We start from the raw sequence: 8495 nt of genomic DNA, 5'->3' as shown, positions 1-8495 counted from the left end.
GACTCACTGGTATACAACAACAACATTGGCTTTGAAGCAAATCTCAGAATGTTTGAGGATAGTGAAATGATATGGAATGCAACTAAATTATAAATAAATAAATAAATAAATAAAGCTAAATGCAACTATAATTAAATTAGAAGTCAATAATATAAGCTATCTAATTACACAAAATTATTTGAAAATTAAAGAACAAAAAATTTTTAGCACAACAAATTGCAATAGAAAGTAAATAATAATTTTACAAAAAAAGAATGCAAATGTAACAATCAAAATATTCAAAGAAATATTTATAGCTTTAAATATGTTGGTTAATATACCAGTAAAGGAGAATGTATTAGTAATGAAAATATAATCATGAAGAATATGCTATTAAGGTCACTTACTCATTGCTGTTTGCTCATAAGAATTGATTTATTGCTGATCCCACAGGCAGTTTCCAAGGCTGTAAACTGCAAAGGAGGAGATAAACCATCTCTGCCAAAAAAACAGTTGGTGGATCCAAACCACCAAAGACAGTGGAATTTATGAGTTAATATATATCATAAAACCATAAAGAGAAGAGTAACCTCATAGGACATAGAAAAGCATAAATCAATGAAATTTTACATTTACTAAATGTGGAATAAAGAAATGAAAATTTTCCTTCTTTGAAAAGTTCATAAACTTGGGAAGCTATTAGTAGATTGATCAAGAAGGAGTGAGTTGGGAGCTATAGAACATGCTAAACCCAGAGTTCTCTTTATCTCTTCACCACTCACTATTATTTTCCACACTAGGGTGTGTTTAGGTGACAGTAGTTAAGCGAACTGATACACAGTGGCAATTCAGCAAAACAAGTGAAAAAGATTTATTCAAACAATAACACAGAGGTAAAGCTAGTGAAATATAGGTCATGCAAAAGAGTTGGGGAAAAGAAAGAAAAAGGAAAAGAGGAAAAGGATCCCCAGAAAGACAGGGATGTGGCAGACATGCTGTGAAAAAAAAGAAAAGAAAAATAGAGTGAAGCCCAGGTAGGCACTGTCTTTATTGGCTTTCAATCTTGTGAAATTTATTCATAGGCTAGCCCCACCTAACGATTTGTGTGATTGGTGTGGAGGGAGCTACCTCCTCATGTAACCAACCACTTTTTGGCTTCTGCTGAAAATATTATCATGGTGACACGGAAATAACATTCATTTCCTAGGAGATGTTAGTCCTCTTCTACGAGTTAGAAAGAGCAGGTAGCACTTCTGGCCCATAACAAACTAGACCCATAGGAAATAAAAAAGCATAAATCATTGACATTTTAAATTTACTAAAAGTAGAAAAAAACATAATTGAAAATTTTCTTCTTTGAAAAGTTCATGAACTTGATAAGCCATAAGTAGATTGATTTTAGATTGATCAAGAAGAGAAAGTGAAGTTGAAGCCCATACCAAGATTAGGGATATAAAAATGCCTGTCAATAGATTTTAAACACAGTAATAGATCATTATAAGTAATTTAATGGGTGAAGTCTACAACATTGCTGATAGCTGACACTGCGCTAACTAGTACTCAATGAACAACAGTTTGAAAATTGACCTGATCCTGAGCTATCCTCACAGTGTCCACCGTGCTCACTCCCCTTGTAGCAGTCCTTGTGTCATCCTATCTTGTTGAGGGTCTTCTTCTCTTTTGCTGACCCATTACGTTTCCAAACATGATGTCCTTTTCTAAAGATTGGTGCCTCCTGATATGACATGTCCAAAGTGCATTAGAGAAAGATTCACTTACTCTTGCCTTTAAAAGAGCACTCTGGTTATATTTTTTCTAAGATAAAAAAGCAGTGGGAATTAAAAAATGTGCGAAAAGCAAAGCCTTTAAAAATGTACATGCGAATGATAAAAATCAAATGTTTCTGTAATATTTGGAGATATTAGACTTATATATTTATCACAAAATATTCTTTGCCCATATAGCTTTACTAATGTGGAACAAATAATACCAAACATTTAAAAGGTATTCAGAAGAGAGAAAAGAGGGAGAACTTTCTTAATGTTTTAACAGGAACCAAAACTTGATAGAGAAAGCACTAGTTAGAAAATAAAAATATTACAGACAAATATGTTTTAAACCTACGGATGCAAAACCTCTAAACTAAAAAGTGTTTATTTAGTTATGTTAGAATACTTAGAATATCACAACCCTTTAACAGTAGTGAACTAGCAATATATAGAATATTATGATAAAGAGAAGTTTATCTGAGGAATATAGGCTTGGTTAAGTATTTAAAAACGTCCTATATTAATAAGATAAAAGGAGAATATTTGTCAGATTTTATCAGTAGAGAAATAATTGATATAATTAACACTCATATTTAACACCTCTTTCAATTTTAAATGAAAAGGATCTTCACAAGTCTGTAAAAGAGGTCTAGTAAAAATCCTGCAGCTGATAGTTTTAGCAACTATAAAGGATTGCCCAAAACAAATGAGTATAAAGTGTTCAAAAATGCTTCAGTGGAGCAATGGGAGTAATTTTAAAGTTTAAAGATAGCACTCTGGTTAAGTAAGGCATTTATTTGACTGTTAATCAAAAATGTCAGTGTTTCAAACCTACCAGGAGGAGAATAGAGTCTGATTTCATAAAGATTTACATTCTTTACATATTGCAGAACATAAAGGACAACAGTACTTCATCCTACAGGATAATGCACTCTGTCCCCGAAAATAGGTATTAATTAGTATTTATTCAATAACAGTGGGTTTTACAGGTTATTAGCATCCATATCAAAGCAGTAAGCCTGATTTATTCCATTTGTCTTTAATTTTGTGGTTAGTTAACTCAATTACCAATATAGAAAATACTGAAAGTATTAAATATGACCCATCATGTTGACTTTTCTAAAACCAGCCTTATTGTTATTGTGTGTTGTGAGGTCAAAACCGATTCATAGCTCACCCTCCACCAGGTTTTCAGAGACAGTAAAATCATACTGGCCCATCCTTCTCCATGGAGCAGCTTGTAGATTTGAAGCACACACTTTTGGGATTGTAGTACAGTTTCATACTACTAGACCACCAGAGCTCCCTAGTGGTACAGTAGTCTTTAGAAAAATCCACCACATAAATGATATTAGTTTCTAATAAAATTTTATAAAAATGAGCAACTATATTTCCCGGTAGTTACTGGCACAGGCTATCTCTTATATTTAGGTTCAAAACCTTTTTTCATGGGGTCACTATGAGTCATGGTGAACTCAACAATGTCTAACAGCAATGTGATTCTATGTTATATATAAAGATATTGTTAATATGTTATATATGTGGGAAGCTCTGTGGCTTTGTGGTAAGGAGATGTGTTGCCAATTCACCAACTCCTCTGTGGGAAAAAGATGGGCAAGTTGCTCCAGTGGGGTTTACTGCCTCTGAAAATCTGCTAGAGGATAAGCTATGAGTCAGTTTTGACGAAATGATGGATTACAATGATGGATTACAGTGACAGCAACAACAAAATTTTATGTATATATAGTCATGCAGATAAAATAATCTGGTAGTTGCTTTATGTTTAACTGAGAGAATAATACATACTTCCTATTGGTTGGTTTGGTTTTGGGGTGGTTTTTTTTTTTAATTTAGCTTTTTTTTTTTTTAAAAAAAAGCAACCAGCCAACTAACCAACCACCCAACCTTTTTTTTATATATAGTTTTACAGTGAAAGTTTACAGAACAAATTAGCTCAACAGTTCATTTATATCCTGTGACATTGATCACAATCCCCACTTTGTAATAGCGTACTTCCCACTACTTTCTGTTTCCATTCAACATTGCTTTCTTTCCCCTTCCTACCTTCTGAACTTGTTATTTTATGTGCCATCGAGTTTCCTGAGACTCATAGTGACCCATGTACAACAGCCCTACAATAGAACCCTGTTCTATCCTGTGCCAATCTTTTTGTCTCTGATGCACTCACCTCCATTACTCCAGTCACTGAATCAATCCATCTCATCAAGGATCTTCTTCTCCTGTTCTGTCCTTCCACCCTCCCGAGCATGACATCCCTCACCAAAGACCAGTCCCTCCTTGCAACATGTCCAAAGTATGTCAGATGAAGTTTCAGAATCCTTACCTCCAAGGAGCAGCCTGGTTTTTAACCCTCTCCAGGATGAACCTGTCTCTTCTCTTAGCAGTCCAGGGGATATTCAACACTCTTCTCCCATACCACAGCTCAAAGGCATCAAGTCTCCTTCTATCATCCCTAGTAATTGTCCAACTCTCTGATGCATAATAAGTGATTGCAAAGACCATGGATGTATCAGGTGCACCTTAGTCTCCAGACAGATGTCATTGCTCTTTAGTACTTTGGAGACATCTCTGACAGCAGACTTTCACAATGCAGTATGTCTTTTAATGTCCTGGCTGCTGAACTAATTTGGCCTTAAATCTTTCATAATAGAGTAGGTTAGATTCTATTTTGCTCTTTGCTGATCCCCCACCCCCATCCATTTTTCCTTTGTTTTGTTTGGATAAATTCTGCTGGTCTGTACTTAGGATCAGTGGTTTTATCCTTTGTCATCTTTACTCTACTACTGATCCTAAATAATGAATAGTTTTATTTCTTTTACTGTTCTTTTCAGTTATGCAACTTTTATGTGGCTCTTTTAAAAATAATTTTTTTCTCTTTGCTGAGATGTCCCTTTTATAAAACATCCTTTAAAAGAGTTTGAGCTTATTGAAGTATTTTTATGAAGGCTGCTTTAATACTTTTCAAATATATTGCAACATATAATTAATTTTTTAATTAATGTTAAGTAGGGAGTTCTGGTGACATAGCCTGTGGAGACTGTCTCAAAGGCATGCCTCTCTCATGGTTCTTATCAAATTTCCCATGTGATTTACATCCTCAGATATACAATGGTGCGTAAGAATATGGGTCAATTCCAATTTGACAGCAACGAGTTGGGCTTTCAAAAATTAAAGCTATTTTCTTTCCCCATGTAAAGTATGATTTTCTAGAGTGTGTGTATAATTAAATATTTTATTGTGTTATATATTTTTTTATTTATTATGTTCAGGGAATCTTATTTAAATATTTTTAGCACTTAAGTCTACTTTTGTGGATTGCAACTCTAGTGACAATTTATCTGACCCTTGTTGTTTCTGTGTGCCGTTGAGTTGCAACTGACTTATAGCTGCCCTCTAGCTGATTTTCAGATAAATCATACAAGTGATTTCCCGTCTTTCTTCCGTGGAGCATCTAGGAGATTTAAACTGCTTTTCCTTTGTTGGCAATGAAGCTCCTTACCATAAGACCACCAGTGTGCTCTCTAAGGCCATCAGAGTCTTAGTGGTGTAATTTGGGCTTTCTTGATTTGTTTGCTGTTATTAGGGCTCCTATTGGCTCATGAAAATGGTCAGTGAGTGAGAGATATTTCTGGTCATGGGTGCTGTAAAAAGAGTCAGAACAGCAGAAGGATAGTAATTTCTGACCTCTACTAACTCCAAAAGGAGCTCTGGTGACCTAGTGGCAAGAAGCTGCACTACAGTTCTGAAGGCATGCAGTTCAAGGCCACCAGCTGCTCTGCAGAAGGATGGGCAATCTCTTCCCATGCATTTAACTACCTTTGAAAACCTGTCAGAGGGTCAGCGATGGGTCTGTTCCAACTCTATGGTACACAACAACAACAGTTCATTCCAAACCCATTAAAAACATCCACAGCACAAAAACAACTTTCATTAGGCCAAACATGTCTCCATCTTCTCATACCTCTTTCCACTAATCCTAACATCTGTCAATCTTTCCACTTTATGGGCCCAGAATCCATTTTAATATCTTACAGACAGTACAGAACCATACTCAACAACTACAGGGTTTATTACAGAAATTGACATATTATAATACAAATTGGAAACAAGATACAAGCTCTTATTCTGGACTAAGCTACCAAAACATGCTTACTGGCCCTTCAGCCTTTACCCTTATGGCTTTAGGACAATTATTAAGCTCTCTTAGATCTGTCTGTTATGATGTATTCTTCCAAAGTTCTCCAGAAAACTTGGTCAAAGGCTTCTGCTTCTGGCTCCGGTTCTGTGGGGTAGCAGTCCCAAGTCTCCCGTCTCACATCAGGTCTCTACTGTGGCAGCGGCTGCTGCTCTCGTATAGGTTTGGCTCGCACAGGAATCTCTGACCTTGAATGCTGTGGACTGCATTACTGCTTCTTCTTTCCTAGTGGTGAGACACTCAACTTCAGCTACTGAATCTGCTCAATTTAATGAAGAGATTAGCCAATCTCATTGTAGATAGACTAAAATGCTCTATTTGTGTGATTCAGCCCATCCATGTGGCAAGGTCAAAGGTAATGACTAGGAAAATCATTTTGGACAATAAACCCTTGACACAACAATTGCTCAATTTCCTTCAAGGAGGAAGAATTATTTTGGGTCCATAGGTATAAAGACTTTTCAGGGTCAGTCATTTGTTGTGACAAATAGCCTCTCCTACCTGTAGGAGAATAGGATGTTTTTTTAACTGTACATTTGCTCTGGCAGGTGCTAATTTACCAGTGTAAGTAATCCTTTTGGTGGCTCTTGATATAATAGATGGTGTCTAAATAGAAAAAAATGAGGCACGGAGGCACAGAGGCACAGAGTCATGAGCTTCTTTCTGAAAGAGCTAGAGGGAGTAAGAATAGCATAGCCACTCACTGCTCTAGAGTAGAAAGCAGATAAAGAGCCCATATCCCAGCCCCCTGGTACCTCTAGCGCCACACCAACAGCAAGAAGTTCCTTTGTTTGTTGTTGACTCACAGACTCACAGTTCGAGTACCAACAATGGGGTTTACTGGGGAAGGAGATTGGAGAGGAAGAGGCAAATAATACTACCCAATGCAAACCCAAGTTTTAGCCAAGCAGTCTCAAGGCACAATACCTCAATTAGTCCAAGTTCCAGTTTCAGTTCTGCAGTGAAATTCAAATCACCCAGCAAGGTTTGCCTTAGCACAGTTATAAGTCAGCTTCTCCTTCAAATATCTGAAAAAACAACCAGACCTTGGACAGTGGCCAGCACAAATGCAAGAAGCCTCAGATCACTCTTTGCCACCGTTTGTCCACAGCAATGCTACATTCTCTCTGCCACCAGGGACTTCCAACACAAGCTTTGCCTGCCCCAGTCTTGCTGCCCTGTGTGGGAAGCATTCTTTCTTTTATCCCAGTCCCACATCTGGTGCTGATTTTGCAAGACCATGTGTCTTTATTTAAGGTAGCTGGAAACCAGAGGGAGCTAATTAATGGCTTTTAAAAAAAGGCAACTATTAGGCTAACACCACAGAAAGGATCTGCATACAACCCAATAATCAATGATGTATTTATTGGAAATAGCTTTTATAAAAAAGCACAAACTATACATATGGACCTCACCTCATGAAATAAACAACAATCAGATTGATCACTACTGTGGAAAGGGTCGTTGGAGAAGTTCATTATCACCTGTGAAAACTAGTTGCTGTCTTTGGAATTGACTATCAACTACTCAAGTGCAAGTTCAAAAGAAAATAAAAACAAATCCTGGAGGACCAAAATATGACCTTGTATCTATCCCACCTGAATCTAAAAACTATCTTAATTGTACACTCATGTTCATAGCAGCATTATTCACTATAGCAAGAACATGGAAACAGCCCAAATGTCCAACCACAAAGGAATGGATTAAAAAAATTATGGTACATTCACATAATGGAATACTATGCAGCATGCAGGAGCAATAACTTTGTAAATTATTACCTAACTTGGGAGGGACTGGAGAGCATTTTGCTGAGTGAACTAACTCAGTCCCACAAGGATAAATATTGTATAAAACCATTATTGAAGAATGAGTGTAAGTATCCAAGAGGGGAGAGAAAAGGTGGAAGCAGAGGGATGAGGATGTGCAGGAGGAGTGAAGGATTAATCATGGGTTTGTACAATTTGATGGATGGGTGATTAGGGAAATTGAAAGAATTTGTTCTTGAAAACAATGTATTTATAAATGAAGAGTAGAAAAAGAAAAAATTAATGAAAAATTAAAAAAAATTGAGAATCCAGAAATAGACTCAAATCTTTATGGTCAACGTATATTCAAAAAGGAAAGAAAAACTATGAAATGGGCAAATGACAATGTCTTCTAAATAGTGCTGGCAAAGTTGGACTGATACCTGCAGAAAGCTGAAACAGGACCGAGATCTTACACAACACATAAAAATCAACTCAAGATGGAGCAAAGACTTACTTGGGTGTAAAGCACAAAGTCATACAATTCGTAAGAGACAAACTGAGATCAAGCTTAGAAGACCTAGTCTATGGTATAAAAAGACTACCAAATACAGCCAGAAACACACAATCTGAAGAGGATAAAATTGAAAAACGGGACCTTCTAAAGATTAAATCCCTATGCGCAAGTCAGCTTAGGGTTGTTATAAGGCATACTCAACTCAAAAGCATATAATAACAAAAATAAAGGGTGGATTTTCTCAATTTAAAATTAAGTGTCTATTAACT

General features: G+C 36.4%; 1 protein-coding gene across 1 annotated transcript in view; it reads left to right on the top strand.

Moving 5' to 3' along the window:
- Window positions 1-8495, top strand: part of LOC102847298 (disintegrin and metalloproteinase domain-containing protein 5-like) — a 106070-nt gene that overhangs the window by 17738 nt on the left and 79837 nt on the right. The gene's annotated exons all lie outside the window — the stretch shown is intronic.

Source organism: Elephantulus edwardii, unplaced genomic scaffold (genome assembly GCF_000299155.1).
Source record: "Elephantulus edwardii isolate Elephantulus edwardi_28Jun2011 unplaced genomic scaffold, EleEdw1.0 scaffold00279, whole genome shotgun sequence".
Taxonomy (NCBI): domain Eukaryota; kingdom Metazoa; phylum Chordata; class Mammalia; order Macroscelidea; family Macroscelididae; genus Elephantulus; species Elephantulus edwardii.
Note: the sequence above shows the minus strand (reverse complement) of the source record. Positions and strands in the feature narration are given on the sequence as shown.